Source organism: Pleurodeles waltl, chromosome 10 (assembly GCF_031143425.1).
Source record: "Pleurodeles waltl isolate 20211129_DDA chromosome 10, aPleWal1.hap1.20221129, whole genome shotgun sequence".
NCBI classification, from domain to species: Eukaryota; Metazoa; Chordata; class Amphibia; order Caudata; family Salamandridae; genus Pleurodeles; species Pleurodeles waltl.
This window is the reverse complement of record NC_090449.1, coordinates 492289911-492310616: the sequence shown is the minus strand read 5'-3', so window position 1 is coordinate 492310616 and position 20706 is coordinate 492289911.

Genomic DNA, 20706 nt, shown 5'->3' with positions numbered 1-20706 from the left:
CCAGCAAAGGATGATGGGCATGGAGCCCCCTCCATAACCAGTGGGCAAGTTCCCGACTTCAGCTGTGGTGACCCCCACTCCTCTTCCCCCTGAGGTGCCGGCCCACTTCCAAAATGTAAACCCTGCACAGTTTGGTGTAGATGATGTAAGGAAACAAGTTGGGCCTTGGACTGTGCCCTGTGGCAATGTTGGACCTTTGTACTTTGGACTGGGCATTGTCCCTTTCTGGACAATTATACATATCACTTTTGTGAGAAAGTATCCTCTTTCTAGCATGGCTACCCCCATTTTTGGCCTGTTTGTGGGTGTTTGTCAGTGTGTTTTTACTGTCTCACTGCTAGCCAGGATCCCAGTGCTTACAGTTTGTGTCCTATGTGTGTGTTGTCAGTATGCTTAACCGTGTCACTGAAGTTCTGCTAACCAGAACTCCAATGCTTATGCTCTATCTACTTACCAAATTTGTCACTATAGTTTAGTGACTCCATATTCCAATTCTAATTTTCACACTGAACCCCTCTTATAAGTCCCTAGTATATGGTACCCAGGTACCCACAGCGTTGGAGTTCCAGGAGATCCTGATGGGCTGCAGCATTTCTATTGCCACCCATAAGGAGCTCAGACAAACCTTTCTCCAGGACTGCCACTGCAGCCTGAGTGAAATGGTGCACACACTATTTCACTGCCATTTACATTGCACTTAAGTAACTTATAAGTTACCTATAAGTCTAACCTTCTTTTACTGAAGGCTAGGTGCAAAGTTACTGTGTGTGAGGGCACCCTTCACTAGCAAAGGTGCCCCCACATTGTCCAGGGCCATTTCCCTGCACTTCTTGAGTGTGGGGATACCGTTACACACGTGCACTACATATATGTCAATACATATATGTAGCTTCACAATGGTAACTCCGAATATGGCCATGTGAGGTGTCTAAGATCATGGAATTGTCCCCCCACTCCAAATTTGGTATGGGGGGCCAATCCATGCACTCTGGGTGCTCCACCATGGACCCCCAGTACTGCCAAACCGTCTCTCTGTGGTTTCCACTGCAGCCCGAGATGCTGCCACCTCACAGACAGGTTTCTGCCCTCCTGGAGACTGAGCAGCTCAATCCCAGGAAGGCAGAACAATGCATTTTCTTTGGGAGGAGGGTGTTACACCCTCTCCCATTGGAAATAGGTGTTACAGGCCTGGGAGCGGTAGCCTCCCAGAGCTCCTGAAAATGCTTGAAGGGCACAGATGGTGCCCTCCTTGCATAAACCAGTCTACACCAGTTCAGGGACCCCCAGTCCCTGCTCTAGCGTGAAACTGGACAAAGGAGAGACCACTCCCCTGTCCATCACCACCCCAGGGGTGGTGCCCGAGCTCCTCCAAAGTGTTCCTGGCATTAGCCATCTTGGATTCCAAGGTATGGGGACCCTCTGGAGACCTCTGAGTGGCCAGTGCCAGCAGTTGATGTCAAAGACCCCTCCTGATAAGTGCATACCTGGGTAGGTAGCCAATCACCCTCTCTGGGCTATTTAGGGTCTCTCCTCTGGGTGTTTCCACAGATTCAGCTTGCAAGACTCCTCCAGGAATCCTCTGCATCCTCTGCTTCTGACCGTCAGATCAACCACAGACTGCTCCAGGAACCGCTTTAACTGCAACAAAGTATCCAGGACGACTTCTGTGACCTGCAACTTCAGCTCCAGCCAGCATTTGCACCAGTTTCCAAGGTGTGCACGCTCTCAGGACTGCCTGTCTTCATCCTGCTTCAGAAGAAACGAAGAAATATCCTGTGCAGTGACGGAGTCACTTCCCTGCAAGGACGACCGGTACTCTGGACTCCTCTCCTGATGATGAGTGTGCTCCCTGGAACACAGGTGGTGGACCAACGTGACCATGACTGTCCTAAGGTCTAGCTGTTTAAATTTGGTGGAGGTAAGAGCTTGCCTCCCTGTGCTTCTCCCGCTCCCTGGGCTTCTGTGCACAAGAATCCTTTGTGCACATTGTAGCCTGGGTCCCCAGCACTCCATCCTTCGACACACAACACACTGAGTTGTTCTCCGGTGGTGTGGGACCTTCCTGTGTAGTGCTGCGATGACCGCTCTTTGCATCTTCTTTGTCCCTGTGTTCTGGGACTCCTGTGGGTGCTGCCTGGTCTTCTGTGGGCTCTCTGAAGTGCTGAGAGCCCTCCTCTGTCTCCTCAGTCCGAGTTAAGATCCCCAGATCCCTCCTGTGTCCAAGCAGCTCCTTTTTACCGCAAGCTGCCTACTTGCTTGAACCAAGGCTTGTTGGCGGAATCCAGCAACGCAAACAGCCTGCATCCAACAACTCGACGTGGGACAGCACCTGCACCAAGCAGGAAACTGCAGCCATCTTCTTTGGTGCTCTTCTGTACTGTTCTTCTTATCGGAGAGTCCACTTTTGCACCATCTTCTAGGTTGGCAGGGGCTCCTGTCCTTCCTAAACTCTTCTTCGACTTCTGGACTCCATCGTTTGTTGCTTACAGTCTTGCTTGGTTCTTGCAAAATCTCTTATCACGACTTGTAGTGTGTCCTGAGGCAACTTGCTGTACTTTACTCCTGCTTTCCTGGGCTCTGGGGTAGGGTACTTTAGTTACCTTTGGTGTTTTCCTACACTCCTAGCGCCCCTCTACATACTACACTTGCCTAGGGGGGAATTTGTGATTCACATTCCACTATTTTATTATAAGGTTGTGTTGCCCCTAAACCCATTCTAATCTATTGTTTTTTTTACTATTTGCACTATTGTTTGACTGTTTACTTACCTCATTTTGGTTACTAGTGTATATATTGTGCATAATACTTACCTCCAGAAAGAGTATTGCCTCTAAGATATTTTTGGCCTTGTGTCACTAAAATAAAGTACCTTTATTTTTGGTAACACTGAGTATTGTCTTTTATTGTGTATAAGTATTGTATAACTATAATGGAATTGCATGAGCTTTGCATGTCTACTAGTTCAGCCTAAGCTGCTCTGCTACAGCTACCTAGACAGTCTAAGCTGCTAGAACACTGCCTACATTTCACGAATAAGGGATAACTGGACCTGGTATAAATTGTAAGTACCTTAGGTTCCCACTTCAAACCAAGCCAGCCTCCTACATCTTTGTCATCCAATTGGTTCATTTGGTGGCCGTTCCCATTGAATGCATTCTCAGTGCTCCCTTACTATAGTCCCTGCATTATTATGGCAGGTGTCGTGTGCCATTGTTTTTCCTCTGCAACTGGTTGTGTGTATGGTGTGTGTGTTGTGCGTGTGTGTGTCACTCTCCTTTTCCTCCCTCCCTCCCTTGTGTTCTAGGCGGCTGTACTCACCTTCGTCGTCTTCGTCGGTGTTCCAGGTGGAGCATGGCATAGAAGAGCATCAGGAATACTTGCAGTACCGGTTCCATGGCAGCTTTGTTCTTCACTGTGTCTCTGATGGTGAGTCTTTCGTTTTCTCGTCAGTGTTTCTGCCAGGCTTTTGATGGTGTTGGTACCGCCCCGAAAATCTTGGCGGATTGCAGTGTCATGATATGGTGGGCGGTACCTTGCCTTCCGCCTGGCTGTTGGTGGCTACCGCTGTGGTGCGTGGTGTTAACGCCCTGGCGGATGGTGTGGTACATTGGCTGTCCCTGGGAGTTCTCACCGCCATGGTCTTAATTTGGCAGTAATTACCGCCAGCCTGTTGGCGGTATTACCAACACTTTAACTGTCACCACCAATGTCATAATGACCACCTATGTTTTTTCCTCCATATCTTATGCAGATGATACGCAGATTATCATCTTGCTTTCTCCAAAAACAGACAAGACTTTTTCTCAACTTAACCTTTGTCTTAAACATGTTAAAGACTGGATGGCAGCAAGTAGGATGAAATTAAATGGTGACAAAACTGAGGTGATGGCAGTAGGAAATAACCAAAACGGATGGATGGAAATGTACTGGCCAGAATGTCTGGGTGCTCAACCTATGCCAAAACCAGAAGTCAAGAGTCTTGGCTTCTGGCTCAATGATAAGCTTTCCTTGTCAACCCAAGGAAAAAAATTTTTTTTGGGTTACTTAAAAGACTGAGAAAGCTCTTGAGATGGCTACCTGAACCATTGCGTAGAATTGTGATGCAAGATTCAGTCATTTCACGCCTGGACTACAGAAACTCCCTCTATATGGGAAGTTCCAAGACTGTCATCAGTAGATTACAGGTGATCCAAAATGCTGCCACCCACATACTTTTTAAAATCCCCAAACTTCATTCTGTCACTGCAAACTTGGCAAGCTTACATTGCCTACCCGTTTTTAAAAGAATGTGCCTAGTCCACCGAGCTATGTATAAAAAGGACCCAACGTTAATCCAGAGGCTCCTTACTCCTTACAACACTGCAAGAACACTGCACTCCACCAACCAGCAGTTATTTGCTGTACCCAAAGTATAAAGAACCAGAAATGGAGGAAGATTTTTAGCGTTCTTAGCCCCCAAGCCTTGGCATGCTCTTCCCCAACATATTAGATAAACAGAGTTTGAACTCAAATTCGGGAAATTGTTAAAGACCTATCTTTTCAAATAACTCCATTCAGCCTTATCATCTGTTTCTAACCAGCAATGGGAGACCCTTCTAGGCAGCTACGTGCTTTTCAAAGCCTTATGAATAGAATTCACATTGTAGTTTTTGAAGAATAGATTACATGAGTAATACAGATACTAAAGCTGTTTATTGCCAGACTTAAAATGCAAGAACCCAAAAGCAGTGGCACAATGGTTCATAAAAGAGCTCAAATCTGAACGAAAAACCATAAGGACTATTGAGACAAGGTGCATTAAAAATGGCACACCAGCTTAATTGGCCACTGGTGAGCAAACAGGAAAACCTACAAGAATATGTGCAAGTGAAAACCTCTTAAGTGAAATATCAAGTACGTGGGGCAAAGGATTACCCGAAGAAGCTCTTTAAAGTAACTAGATATACCTCTATCCAACACTGCGTACCAAACCTCTCACTCAATGCGAATTGCCTGGAATTTGTGGACATTTGTCAACAAAATGTATAAGTTCTGGCGAGATTTATTAGTAGTTATTATCTACCTATTTTATTGTTTTGTATAGCGCTGGTTGTTGACTAGAACTCACAACAACAAGATCCCCAATAAGGTCGGCAACACCTGCTGAACAGATAATGAAGTCTACGGCCAGTGGGCAGAATTTGTTTCTATCACACTCAAAGATCTTAGCAAGACCACCACCTCTCTCAAACCCGCTAATTCTGAAGCAGACTGAAAACTGAATGAAAATGATCAGTAGCTCCCTTAAACAATAAGAATTTCACAACTGCTTGGAAGCCGGAAAAAGTACCGCAGTATTTTAAAAAAATGCTGCTGATCAGAACCATTGTTGTAGAGTTGTGTGCCCTCACAAGTGCCAACACACAAGGACACAAGTGGCTGAGTGAACGCGAATGTGGCTTCAGGTCAGATTCGGACATAAAACTGCTATGTGCATGTAGTTCAATGCGATCCCATGAATTCTTCACAAGAAAAAAAAAAAGACTGCCTATGTTTCCTTCTCAACATCTCTGCAGCATTTGACACCGGAGACCATGAAATCTTACTCAAAACTTTGAAACTATACATGGGTGTTAATGGCCAACTTCTTAAATGCCTTTCTTCACACCTACACTCTGCAGATAAAGATGGGAGATTCTACCTTATCTGTGTCTACTCCATAAATAGTACTACAAGTTCATCCCTAGCACAAACACACCAATTGAAACAGCATGGATCTCCTTTCTAACAGCACATTTCGCAATTGGAAACAACCATAAGGACCTGCAGTATCTCCATCAACAACTCTGGGTGCAGTTAGTCAACACAGGAAACACAAGAGTTGACACCTATACTCTGATGGAGGCATATCGTGTCAACGCAAAGTCAAAAACCTGCGCGGCCAGCAGGACGAAAGATCAGATCAATACGGAAACTGACCAGTATGCGGAAAGACGGGGCTCCCAGCCCTAATGGTCTTCCATCAGTTCTCTTTGTTTCCAACCCCTCGTTCTGGGCAGAGGTGATGCCCCCATTATTTGGACTTTGCGTGGCAACAGCCTGTATCCCAGACTCTTGGAGGGGATCAATCATACAGCCAAGCTTTAATGGGGTTCAAAAGCTGACCCAAGCAACTATCGCCTCATAGCACTCATTGACAATAATACCAAACTATTTGCTAGGCTTCTGCTTGATGACTTGAAATCCTGGACAGACTGTGTGAAGATCATCCATAGAAATCAGTGTGGCATCAGAGATAACTGTGGCACTACAACAAACTTGATGGTGCTGGCGTTAATGAGCAATAAAGTCTATAGGTTCCACTCCCCACTCCTGTTTTATCAGTTTCAAAGCTTCATTTGACAGCATTCCGAGAGGCTCATTGTGGTGCAAACACCAGGACTAGGGCCTGCCAACTGACCTCCTGTGGGTCATGGTGCAGCTGGGTGCAGGTTAAACTGTGGGATGGCACATGCATCTCAAGGAAAATCCCCACAAATCAGGGCTTGAAACAAGGTTGTGTTCTCGCCCCTGTTCTCTTCAATTTGTGTATCACAAACATGTCATTGGACTTAGACAAAGCTAACTGTCATCCTCCCAAGCTGGGGGTCAGTGTATGACACACCTGTTCTATGTAGATGATATCATGCTGCTAAACCAAACCAAAATCGTCCTCCAGTGCCAATTTCCCTGCCTTCACAATTATACCATTAGAAATTGTCCTGTAATAAACCACAAGAAAATGATGACCGTTATCTTTGGCAAGAAAAGGGCTAGTTGCCGCAGGTGGCACCCAAATGGGGAATGGTTTCTGCACAGCAACAAGTATAAATACCAAGGCATCCTTCCGGACAGTCAGTGGTCATTTAACTCACATCTCCACACCCTGAGTCAAAAAGGTACTAGCCTTATGCGTGCCCTCACAACACTTGCCCAGAATCTCAAAGGCCTGAGCCTTGACCCCTTCCTCCGGGGATGATGAAGGCTAAAGTCACCGCTGCCCTGTCCTATAGAAGTGAAATCACTCTGAGCATTGTGGCTTCCCTGCTGGAAAAGATTTCTACCATCATCCACAAAGCTACATTTTGTCTGCTAAAGCCAGTATCACCGACACAAATAAGGCTTGAGATCAATCTAACAAAGCAATAATGGGCTAGGAGCAGTGGTTTTCTAACTTTTTGGCACAGGCTCAAACTCACCCTGCCAGATCCATGCATGGTCTTTTCTAGCAAGACTTAGATAGCTCATGGTCCTCCTTCAAATGTCATTTCCGGGTTAAAAGACCTTTCATTCACAGAAGCTTGGGAAATTATTTTCCACAATCAGCAATCAAAAAACTTGCAGTGTCTACAGCGAAAAGGCTATAAACGCTGGATGACTTTGCAAAGCTAAGTAAAATATTGCACGGTTGGACAGTGATCAACTTTTACACCCTTTGGATCCAGTAGAATTACATTGCATTTACTTACACATTGTGGCTCAAAGTCAGATTTGTAGCTCTCAGATTGGGGATTGGAACCTGGGGAGCCGACGCATGGTATGGCAGACATCAGCAGCTCAAAGCACAATGTACCTGCCGCCTTTGTGGTTTGAGTGAGAAAACCATCCTTCATATTCTCTGCATCAGCCCCATGCTGTTTCACCTGAGAAAACATTTCCTTTGCAAAGAGTTTGTATGCCTGGGAACTCGCACTTGCCGCCAGGCTGTAATTGCCTGCCTGAATCCAGTGAATACTACTGCGAGCGCGTTACGAGATCCAAACTTTTATCAATACTATATATTGGATGCTGCGCTAGAGGACGATGAATCGAAGCAACATAGGTCTGAGGGGATGTCACTAATGGGAATTTTGAAAACCAATAAATCAATAACAAATCAACAATATTCAATATTATAAAGCTTCAGTCAATAATCACACCAGTTTTGTAACAAGAATACATAAATTTATTTCCCTGCATTAACAATGCTAAGGTAATGAAGATAACTCTCAAACACAATTGATAAGCATATAGAATCAATAGCGGTTCACTAAAACGGCATATGTATCTCAATTTGATTAATACAGTTAAACAACTTATCTCCAAAAGAATCACACTTATTAATAATACAAAAATCGGTAATGATGGTACAGAATACATTAGTTCAGCATCGAATTAACTCAAACCAGATCATAAGCAATAGATGATTATTTTCCTAACTAACCACAAATTAGCATTACATGTTGGGCTTCATGTGAAAAGAAGTTAGAAACACAAATTTAGAAAAACACTTAACTCAATTATGTTATATATAACTAATAATGTGCAGCAATATATTTATTAGTTGCAGTTGGTACCTGAAAAGCAAGAGAGACAATTCACATTTAAAAACATACATTACCACAATAGTAGTAACAGCAAATGATGAGCTTCCACTTGAGGACACCATCAACAGTTTTAAACCTAATGAACGCTAATCTCGACACTTGTCTGCTCGCAAGGAACAACGAACCCATGGTTCATGCATTCCCAATGAACTCCAAGCTCTCTCTCACACCTCTAATTAGTCTACACAGGTTATACTAAAATCTAATCAAATCCTGATAGGTCAATCTATGGAGTGTTTTGACAAACCTAGGCTAATGATAACATTTTCTTTCAGTAGATACACTCTCCTTCCGTCTCGTCTGTAACTCCATTGTCTCATCCGCCTCTCACATATCTTGTTCTCAGGAAGAAACTTTCTCTGCTACTTTACTTCCATCCTCGAGGAAAGACCAGATATTAGTAACATTCTCAAACAATAGAACATTTCAACTTATGCAACACTCAGTTAATATATGACCTTGTAAAATATGTCACCGTTACCCGCAAGGGGTAGCTGTGGATACATCTACACAAGCTTGAAAACATTTATTATTTTGAAGCTTCGTATCATCGAAAATAACTACAGCATCTTAATATAATTTTGCTCAACCAAGAACAGAAAAACAACTTTAAAAGTTTTCTCGTTTTACACATTAGTTCATCACTCGGTATTAATACGAAAACCATTAATAAACATATTCGAAAATTCACACTCTCACAATCCCTCCTCTGCTGACTATTCATGTCATCACATCACCTTTTAATAAAAATATTTATTTATTATCATCACATTTTAAAATGTTGTTTCATCAATTTCCGAACATCCTCTTTTTCTCTTCTTTGTAAAATGTATTCATTTCCATTTCAAAATTCCATCTATTTCTTTCTAATTTTCTCTTTTTAATAAATTTTGTTATTCTAAATGTTCCCCAAATTCCAATTAAACAAAACACAATTATTGATACCCATTTTGCAATTTCAAAACAACATTTCTTCCCACATTGCTAAACCAATTTCTCACAGCTTCAATTCCTTTTCTAAAGCTAAAAAATATATTGTAGGTTCCCACTTGTAGCAATAAAATTAAGGCAACCAATTGCCAATTCTTCTTAACGGTTCCTTGAAATGTTCAAAGAAATCTCTCAAAGCATTATCCAGATTTGAGTTTATTCAGAAGGAGTAGATAATTTCCATATTGTATGTCATTGAATAAATCATAGAGCATAGTGAACATTCAGCCAGCCGACACGTGTTTCGCCCATTGGGGTGCATTCACCTGAGCTTTCTCAAGGCATAAAGATACATTTGAACCTCTAGAGATGTCCTGAACAATCATTTACACAACAAATATTCTGAAGTGGATCAATTCAGGTTACAAGCATCACTCCCAGTAAAAAGACAATAAAATGTTTCCGCACTGACATGACCTGGTGCTGGAAACCCGACCTGCCTTCAGCTGCCCTGAGGACGCCTCGCCTCCCCGCCTGCTCTGCGCTGGTGTCAGGCGGAGCCTTGGAACATTTCAAGGAACCGTTAAGAAGAACTGGCAATTGGTTGCCTTAATTTTATTGCTACAAGTGGGAACCTACCATATATTATTTAGCTTACGTCAAGTATGGAGGATTAGGGTCTATTTCCTCCGGTTTGAGTTCCCACGTCTATCACATGAACAGGCAATTGATACGGGAAGTTTTTCAACTGGACCCCTTTATACTCTTTCATCAATTCCTTTTCCAGCATTCTCTCAAATTGTGATTTCTTTTAGTTCTTTCAAATCTTTATTATTATTGTTAGTCACATTAGTGATTAATTATTTAACCTTTCCCGAATTGTCAGGAATGAATGAACAGCAATGATTAGAACCAATTAATTTACAAACTCCACCCTCTTTCGCAAAAAGAATGTCTAATGCAAGGCGATTCTGTTGTGCCATAGCTCTTGTAGCAGCTAATTCTGTATCCAAATGAATGATAGCCTGTGGAATATCTTGTCAACATACTATCCACTATCGTGGGCAGTTTCTGAATCCTAATCGAGTTTAGTTAGTTTTCTACTGATGGAATTATAGCCCCAAATGTGTGTCCCACAATGCCAGAAATTGATTCTCGGTTATGTCTCATTTGTGAGTTCATAAAATCAGGAATCTTACTCAAGTCTTTCAACTGATAGATTTTCGGAAAGACTACTCCCAGATAACATGTCCCCATACCATCCTCTAGGAAGACGGTAATATGCATTTCTTCCACAAATATAGTAAATGCCTGGAATTAGAGGATCCTGTCCATTCATCATAAAATCCCACTTACTCTTAAACATAAAAACATATCTACATTCACTCTTTCCAATGAACAATCTATCATTCTTACTCCAAGGTCTTTGTATACACAGTTTCCCTACATGCTCAGCATCTATTGTTAGTTTACCCTGCTTAGTAATGTCAGTATAAGCATAATCTATTCCAGGCTTTCTAGTTATTATTCCCTTATCCATTTGTGCTTTGATTTCTCTCCTTCTAGCCTCTGTATTATCTAGGAACTTCTTTTCTACTGGCGTTAGTGAACATGTCAAGTTATTCCTGTTGGCAAAGGCAGTTCTAAAGGTTAGAGTAGGCTCAAAGAAATCTCTCATAATTACTATGTTATTTTCTATGGCTATTTTATTCAAATCTCCTATGACAGGTACAAAAGATATTACCATGTCATAGTTTGAATAAAAGTATTGAATATTCTCCTGAATATAGAAGCGTGTTAGCAAAAGGCTACAGCTTACAGCGTAAGTCACAGGTAGACTATGATACGTAGTTCCTCCTTCTACTGAAGCTGGAATCTGCGTACATATATAACAATCAGTCGCATCCATCACCTCAACATACTCATGCAATAAGCGATAGAAAACATTAGAAGAAAGCTCTTTTTCCCCATGCAGATATTTTACATCTATTCTCAATTTCTCTTTGGTCAATGATTTATCAGCCATATTTATAGAATTTATTTCCGCAGTCTGATTTACTCCATCAATCTCATAAGCAGACACTCCCACAAACAACAATAAACATATCAACACACTCACTAGCGCTAATCCAATACCAAACACTTTACAACTAATCCTACAGTTTTCGTCATGTGAGTTATTCATTCTCTATGTTAGAAATAAAAACAAACAAAAAAAAAATGTATCAAATAAAAATTTATCAAAAATCTAAAAAAAAACTCTGAATTGTTTTTTTGGTGTATGAATTAATTCACTCTTGGACAGATCCTTTGTCAAGTTCGGTATAGCAGCTTGTCAGAGTTCAGTTTTTTATTTGTCTTATCCAGTAATTTTCAATATTTGTTTTTTTTCTCAGCTTTAACCCAATGTCTCTTTTGTGGATCTTCACGTTCCGAAGTCAGAATTTTCTAAGTCTCTGTCAAAACAATAACTCAAAAATTCTTCTTCCCAATCACTTGAATTCAAATATGTCCAGCATATCTTTTGTTCACAAATCTTTTCCTTTTCGGTCATCTTCCACTTTCACTATCTTCTTCACTCATTTGTTCTTCACCAGGCAATTCTTTCTTCTCCGGTATTGATGAAATCACATCAACTTTTCCCTTTTCTACAGTTTTCTCTGGCCAATTGTTTCCATTTCAATGTTCCTTTTGTCAACAGTCTTCTCAGTATTGAATCTTCACTTGCCTTTGGACCCTTCTCTTTAGAAGTTCCCACAATTGGTTCTGGAAGAGTATAATCCACTTGGGCGGGACTATTATCAATTCCTTTCCCAACAGTGTCTGTCTCGTCTTAAGTTTTGTTGGACAAACCATCTGCTATTGAGGTTTCCCTCATCTGAGCAGATCTTTCTTCTGTTTTTTATTTTTCGTTCTCCTTCTAGGACACCGTCCTCTGATCGGAATCAGTCTTGTCTCCTTCTTCCTGGACTGATTCTTCTACTCCTTTCACAGCTTGTTCATCTACACCATTTTGTTCTCTTTCATCTGTTATAGGAGTTGGTACATCTCAGTCTTTTTTGTTGTTTTGCTCACTTTTCACCCCTTGGTTTGCAGTATTAGCAACTGTCAGCACTCTCAACAATTCTTTTTCTCTCTATGTTGGATCATGCACCTTTCTCGTATGGCTTGCATGCACCCAGTTTGGCAAACCAGCACACTTTACTGCAGTTGTCGTAGTGAGCACAATTTGATACGGGCCCTTCCAACGTGGTTCAAGGCAAGACTTCCGCACATGTTTCCTTATGAGCACCCAGTCTCCCTCTCTCAGACTATGCTCTTGGCCTTGCATTTGTTGAGCTGTTGCAACTTCCACCTGATGAGAAAAAGACCGAACTACATCAGCCAGGCTTTTGCAGTAATCTAGCACCATATCATCTGTAATATTCACAAGTGCGTTTGCAGGTATTGCTGGTAATCTCATTGCTCTCCCCATCAGTATTTCATGCAGAGATAACCCAGTCTTTTTATCAGGTGTACTTCTGATTGACATTAGCACTAGAGGTAGAGCATCTGGTTATTTTAGATTTGTTGATGCGCACACTTTTGCCAATCGTGATTTCTGTGTTCCATTCATTTGTTCCACTAAACCTGAAGCTTCTGGGCGGTAACTACAATGCAGTCTCTGCTGAATTTGTTATGCGGAGAAAAGCAATTTTATCACCTCATTATTGAAATGTGTATCCCTATCTGATTCAATCGAAACCGAAAAACCAAAAAGTGGAATTATTTCTTCCAAAAGCAACTTAACCACAGTTAGGCTGTCATTCCTTCGTGTCGGGTAAACCTCAACTCAATGACTGAAAATGCATACGATCACCAACACATATTTCAAACCAGCACATGCAGGCATCTCAATGAAATCCATCTGCATTCTACTGAATGGACCTCCTGCCATCCCTATGTGCCCCATGTTGACAATTGTTCCTTTGCCGACATTCATCTGTTGGCAAATTATGCACCCAGGCACTCCAGCTCCGCCACTTGTCTGAATTTTGGATTGTACCAGTACTGTTTAAAACTCCTGATCATTGCATCCCTTCCAGTGTGTGTCTGGCCATGGTAGTATCTGGCCATTTGCATCAGTAGACTATTCGGCAAGACTACCTTTCCTTCCATTGTCACCCAAATTTCATCCTCCCTTTGTATGCATTTATTTTTAATCCAATCCCTCATTTCTTCACCTGGAACATTGTTCAGTATTGCTTTCAATTCATCTAGTTTCTCCACTATTTGTACAGTAACATTTGCATAAATCCCTTCATTTTCAGACATCAATTGCCAGTTTCCTTTGAATGATATTCCATTTAGAGCACAGCATTTTGCAACCTGGTCTGTATAAGCATTTCCCAATGTTACATAATCTTGTCCTCTCTGGGGTGCACTGCATTTGACCACGGCAATTTTCTCAGGTTTCTGCACTGCTTGCAGTAAGTCATGTATTCTTTTCCCATTTCTTACAGGTGATCCTGAAGAAGTCAAGAACCCTCTTTGTGAAAAAAAAGTGCCCAAAATCATGCACAATTCCAAATCCATATTCACTGTCAGTGTAGATTGTGACTTTCATTTGTTCTGATAACTGCCACGCTCTAGTAAGAGCCACCAACTCTGAAACTTGAGCAGATATTACGTATTTGAGCCATTAAGCTTCTAGTATGCCTGTGACTGTACACACCGCATACCCCGCTCTCAAAGCACCCCTGTTGTCTTGTAAGCAAGAACCATCAACAAAAAGAATTTGATCATTGTCCTCCACACAAGTATCCTTAATGTCTTCCCTTGGTTTAGTACAAAGTTCTGTCACCTCCAGACAATCACGTTCAACATCATCTATGTTAGACAGATCTTCCCCCTCATTTGGTAGTAACGTTGCTGGGTTAAGCACTGTGCACCTTTTTATTGTCACATTTGGTGCTCCAAGAATAACTGTTTCGTAACGCGTTAATCTTGCGTTTGTCAAGTATTGTGTCTTTGATCTGGTCAGCAGAATTTCAATAGAATGAGGCACCATTACTGTCAGAGGATAACCCATCACAATATTTTCACTCTGAGTTGTACTTTGTTCCACAGCTGCGACAGCTCGCAGACATCCATGTAGGGCTGCTGCAACATTATCCAAAGTAGCTGAAAATATTCTACTGGGAGATTGGCACCTCCATGTTTTTATGTTAAGTCAGACAAAGAACATCCATCTCTCTTGTGACAAAACAATAGGAAAGGTTTTGTATAGTAAGGCATACCTAAAGCTGGTGCTTGACACAAACTTCCTCTCAGCTCAACAAAGGCTTTTACACAATCCTCATCCATCATTATTGGATCTGAAACATCCTTATGTGTCAACCTTTGCAATGGCTTTGAAACTGCTGAAAAATTTGGGATCACCTGTTGACAATAACCTACCATTCCCCAAAACATCCTCAACTCCTTTTGGGAACTCAGCATTTTTATTTTCATTATTGACGCTACTCTCTCTCTGGAAATTCTCCTTGACCCTTTCTCAATCAAATGTCCTAAAAACTTCACCTCTTGCTGACAGTATTGCAACTTAGCTGTAGAAACCTTAAGACCATTGTCTCCCAGGAAATTCAACAATGCAATCACCTTCCTTCGTCTTTGACGTCTGCACTATGGTCGACTTGTAAGGCATTACCAACGACTCCAAATTATTTTTCAAAATCTGATTGAAAATTGAAGGCGACTCTGGAAACCCTTGAGGAATCCTGCACCAACAGTAGACTCTAGTCAGGAATTTAAAACAAAAGAGATATCTGCTGTCCTCATGAAGAGGCACTGAGAAAAATGCTTGGCACAAATCGATGACTGTAAACCACTCTGCATCACATGGAATCTGAAACATTTTTACTTCTGGATTTGGTACCACTGTACAACATTTCACCACAATGTCATATTTTTTTCTCAAATCTTGAACCAAATGTGTTTGCCCATTCGGCTTCTTCACACCCATGATCAGTGAATTACATGGACTGCTCATCACCTCTTTCAAAACTCCTTGTTCCAAAAACTGCTCTATCAGTGGTTTTATTCCTTCAATAATCTAATTTGTCATTGGGTATTGAGCTGTTTGTGGAAACACCACATTCTCTTTCACTGCCAATCTGACTCCCTCAACTCCCTTGATCAAGCCAATGTCCTTTCCTGTCAAATCCCAAAACTTTTGGTTTAACCCTTTCCTGCAGCTCACTCGGCAAATCCTTCTTTCTAACACTGGAAAGAAACTCATTAAGACATACAAATCATGTTCTTCATGTGCCTTATCTTTATTTACTACTTGGTCTTCCTCCACATTCAACAATGCTAGTTAGTTCACAATCTCTCATTCTTTTTCCCTCATCAACAGGCAACTCTTCTCCATCATTGCTAATAGTCTCCATTGTAATCCCCTTTTTGGAACACATGATCCAACAATTGATTTTACACAACAAATCTCTTACCAACAGCGATACTGGACTGGAATAACAAACAACGAAAATATGATAGTCTCTGAAGTTTCCAATCTTCACAAGAACTGGTTCTGTATGCCCATTAACCAACTGTTTGTTTGCAACCCCTACTATCTGCACTGTCTTCTCAGAAACAGGTAGGTCTGGTACCACAACTGTTCTTATTGTCGAGTGTGTTGCCCCTGCGTCAACCAAGAAACTAACTTCATGGCCATGCACTTCACCCTGCACATAAGGACCTCTCTGATCGACATCCAATGATGCACCCATCATGAACAACTCCTCATCTGAACTACTCAACTGCCATTCAGTGTTTATTTCATTCTCACTGTGTAAGGGAAATTGTTCAACTGTATTTACACCTTTGTTTTTACACTGTTTCGTTACCACCTGTGAAAGCATAACCTGCTTCTGCTCCATTGGGCTCTGTATTAATTGAGCCTGTCTCGGTAATTGTATTTGCTGTACAGGCACCATCTGCACCTGTGGCTGCATTTGTTGTAATTGTGGCATTTGTACCTGCTGTACCTGAGGTTGCACATTTTGCAGTTGTTGCACTGGCTGTAAAGGCTGAAAACTCTGCATGTTATTCATATTATTTTGAAATTTTTGATTTTGACCTCCCATCCTAGGACATCTCATGCCTTGAAAAGAATTGACATAATTTGTTTGCTGAACCATTCCTCCTCCCTGATTCAACATCAGACACTGTCTTTTCCAATGACCCAGCAATCCACAAATGTGGCAAGGTAATACCTTTCGCCTCTGCTGTTCATCCTGCATTACTACTGTACTCAAGTCTACATTTCTATTCACCACTAAAATCATAATTTGTCGTCCTCTACCACGACCTTGACTCGGAAACAAACTACTCCCTGTGGTAACTGCTGTAGGTTACCCTGCATTCCTGTCTGTGCTGCCTTGATCTGCATTACCATCACCTTTTCTTTCAGCTTCTTGTGTTTCAACTCAATCTCCTCACTACAATATTTAGCATTTTGCAGGATCTCATCAATCGGCTTTGCTTGCCAAAATATCAGGTCACTCTTCATCAACAAACCTGAACACCAAATGATTCATGTTTTCCTTCTCTATTGTTTCTGCACCACTAAACTGTTTGAATGCCTACAACAATCTTTCATAGTACGCACGAGCTGACTCCTTCCCTTCTTGTGTTGTTCTAGAAATACATTGCCAATCAACACTTTTCGGCGAAACTCTCGTTTTCTGAAATTCAATGACCTTATAGTAATATTTCATTACTTCAGGTGACGGCTCACCACTCTTCAAATCTCTTTGCGGCTCACTCGTCGGCCAATCAACACTTCTTTTGCATTCAGCCCACAAATCCACTGGAACCACAATGTCAAAGAGCGTATTCAAGTCTTCCCAAAGACACTTTGAAAGTTTCACAAACCTATCTGTCTGTTGATACAACTCCATTGGCTTCTCTGTCAGTCTCGGATAATCATTTGTAAAACCTAGGATGTCACTTCCACTCCAAGGTACATGAATAAAATTCCCTCCTGGTGTTTCTCTCATTGGTAACATTTCTACTACAACTCCTGCCCCATCATATTTCTTAGGTCTTTCTCTCTTTCTGTCCCATTTATCCAATGCTCTCCAAATCTGCACCTTCTCAAGTAACTCTCTAAGATGTGTTCTCATCCCTGCAAATCTCATGTGAACAAAATCTTCTTCCTCCAAACTCAGTCGATAACTCCTTCTCAATGTTTTCATTTTTGCCAAATCAATGTTGTATTGTTCTGCAACATCCTCTAACTGTTGATAAACCCTGTTTGCACCTTTCGTAATGACCTTACACAGGTATGTCAATTGCCCTTCAGTATAAGAATCAAGTCTGTTCACTCCCATTGTTCCCTCTAGGAGTTCACGCCCTTCCATGTTTAACCTCACTCTGTTTATCATCTCTTCTTTCTTTTCCTTTCTCTCTTGTCATTGTTGCTTTGAACTATTTAAGTCCTCCAACCAGTCTGTTATTTCCTGTGCAGTCAAACCTTTCAGAGATACTCCACTCGTTTGTGCACTTGCTCCTCGCGCTTGTACTGAACTTGTGCTCAATTGTTGAGCCATTGTTCCCGATGTCTCAATAGGTGACAAATCTATCAGATAATTTGTCTCATTTAAACTTAGTCCCTGTCTATTCTGCACATTCAGTAATGAATGTTCTCCACTATTGTCTACTCTAAAGTATAATGGAGTTACTGGACCCATCGTAATAGGTACAGTAATTGAGTCTGGATTCATCAAGGTTCATGCTCCTAATGTTTGTTCTGCTCTTATGTTCTGCATCTGTGGAATCTGTGTATATACAGGCTCTCGTAACCTTGTTCCTTGGCAGCCTTGTGACAAAACTATGCTTGCCGTTGTCCTCACTCTCTGAGCTTCTGGCTGAACCTCAGTAATTTTCATTGTAATCTGTTGTTTATTGCTCAACAAGTCATTAAAACTACTTTGCATCTGTACTCTCTCGTGACTCAGGTCACTGCTCGCTGATTCTGATGCCAATGGCGCAGTAGGAATTACGTTACTCATAACGCTCCCATTCAATCCACTCATGTTCTGCTGTCTCATATTGGCGGAAGATATGTCTCTACGACATGGTTAATCACCTCATCTTCCTCCATGTCATCATCGTTAAACATAACCCTTTTCGGCTCTTTTGCATTCTGTTCTAATGAACCCTTCTTTTTCATTTTCTTTCCGTCTTTTGTTTTCACTTCGTCTTCACCTGTTCTCGCTGGGAATAACCTAACCCTGTGTAATGTACCTAATCTCCACTCTTTCTGTTCCTTATCCCATAATGTTTCAGACAACAATTTCTCTACCCTTTTCATTCTCTTTTCGTATTTTAAAGCTTGCTACCAGCTCCCATATAGCTAAAGCTTCATACTGTGCTGACCTCAGTGGAGGTTTAAGACTGTACATCTTTGTTCTCAAATTATCCAGAACTCTTAAATTGAACGTACCATGTTTCGAAAAGTCTAAACAACCCTCTTTCTTTGTTATTTTGACTCAATGCTTCAACCAAAGACATGCTGCTACACCTCTCTCCTCCAACACAAAGTATGCTGGAGTATTTTCTGGCAGACACATCTCACCTTCAAGTACCGGAATGTACTCATCACCCCTCAACGCACATTTCAAAGATTTGAAAAACTTTATTTTGACTCAATTTATTCTAACACAATATTCACAGAAAAAGTTTAACTTCAAAAACAATTCAAGAAACAGTCAACAAGTTTAAAGAAAGGATAATCAATCATGTGAAGTGACTACTATCCCACAATTCTCTTCAACCCCCTTGCCTTCCAATCGCATTACATTATTACCGAACTGATTAACGAATCCGTGTGTGACTCCTTCCTGACAACTAATCAATCCCAGTGCAGCACCACTACGTCACGCTCAACTCATTCACTCCCCTCAGCACCCTCACTGAGACTCTGACAAAGTCTATGGTACTATCCCTTTCACCACTCACACCTACTACAACCAACGCAATATTAATTAACAAGCTGTCTCAAGAATAAGAAAACAAATGTGCTCATTTACTACAGGTAGGGTAACACGCTTCAGAACCTTCCAAAGAAACCTTCAGCTTTCACCTACTCCTTTTTCACAGATCCTACAATCATGAGAAAACTTTGAGCAGCAAAATGTACTACTACACTGTTCTTTGGACTATTATGTAGTGCACTTAGTACTCACCAAGTCTTCAGTATATTCGCATTCACACCAATTTCTCACATACTCGATTTACAAATCCCGACAGATCAGCCTACTAAATGAACGAATTACAACATATACCAAGTGTCTCTTTACACTTGTCAACATACTCTGGAGTTCCAAACCTCTCTCTCTCTAGGTCTGTCATCAACAACCAACCACGTGGATAATTTTTTCCTGCAACAAGTGCCACACTCAAATGAAGAACACAGCTTCCCTACTCTCAAGTCTATAGGAGTACGCCCACTCCATCTAATCACTAATTCGAGTATTCCTACTCCTCTAAACTCATATTCAACACACTCATCTGCAAATTAGCTAAAGCTGTGCAAGCGCAAACACTCTATACACCTCATTCAACTACAATCAAACAATGCCGAGAACATACCCGTCAACCTAGGGGCTTTCCAAGAACTGAGGAAAGTCACTTTAAAGCAACTAGCCACTCATCATGTTTATCTGTTTAACAATTTTGAAAAAAGAAAGAACAAACCACTTTGACACGATCGAACCTCACAGTCCCATTATGACATCATCAAAACAATGACGTAACCGTAATCTTCTACCAAAGAAAACTGCAAGCGTGTTAAGAGATCCAAACTTTTCTCAATACTATATTATGGATCCTGTGACGATGGATCGAGGCGACATAGGTTTGAGGGGATGTCACTAGTGGAAATTGACAAAAATACATACATTTATTTCCCTATATTAACAATGCTAAGGTCACGAAGATAACTCTCAAACACAATTGATAATCATATAGAATCAATAGCGGCTCATTAAAACGGCGTATGTATCTCAATTTGATTAATACAGTTATACAAATTATCTCCCAAAGAATCACACTTATTAATAATACAAAAAACTGTAATTATGGTATAGAATACATTAGTTCAGCATCGAATTAACTCAAACCAGATCATTAGCAATAGATGATTATTTTCCTAACTAACCACAAATTAGCATTACAGGTTGGTCTTCATGTGAAAAGAATTTAGAAACACAAATTTAGAAAAACACTTAACTCAATTATATACTTAATATATATATATAACTAATAATGTGCAGCAATATATTTATTAGTTGCAGTTGGTACCTGAAAAGCAAGAGAGAGACACAATTCACATTTAAAAACATAC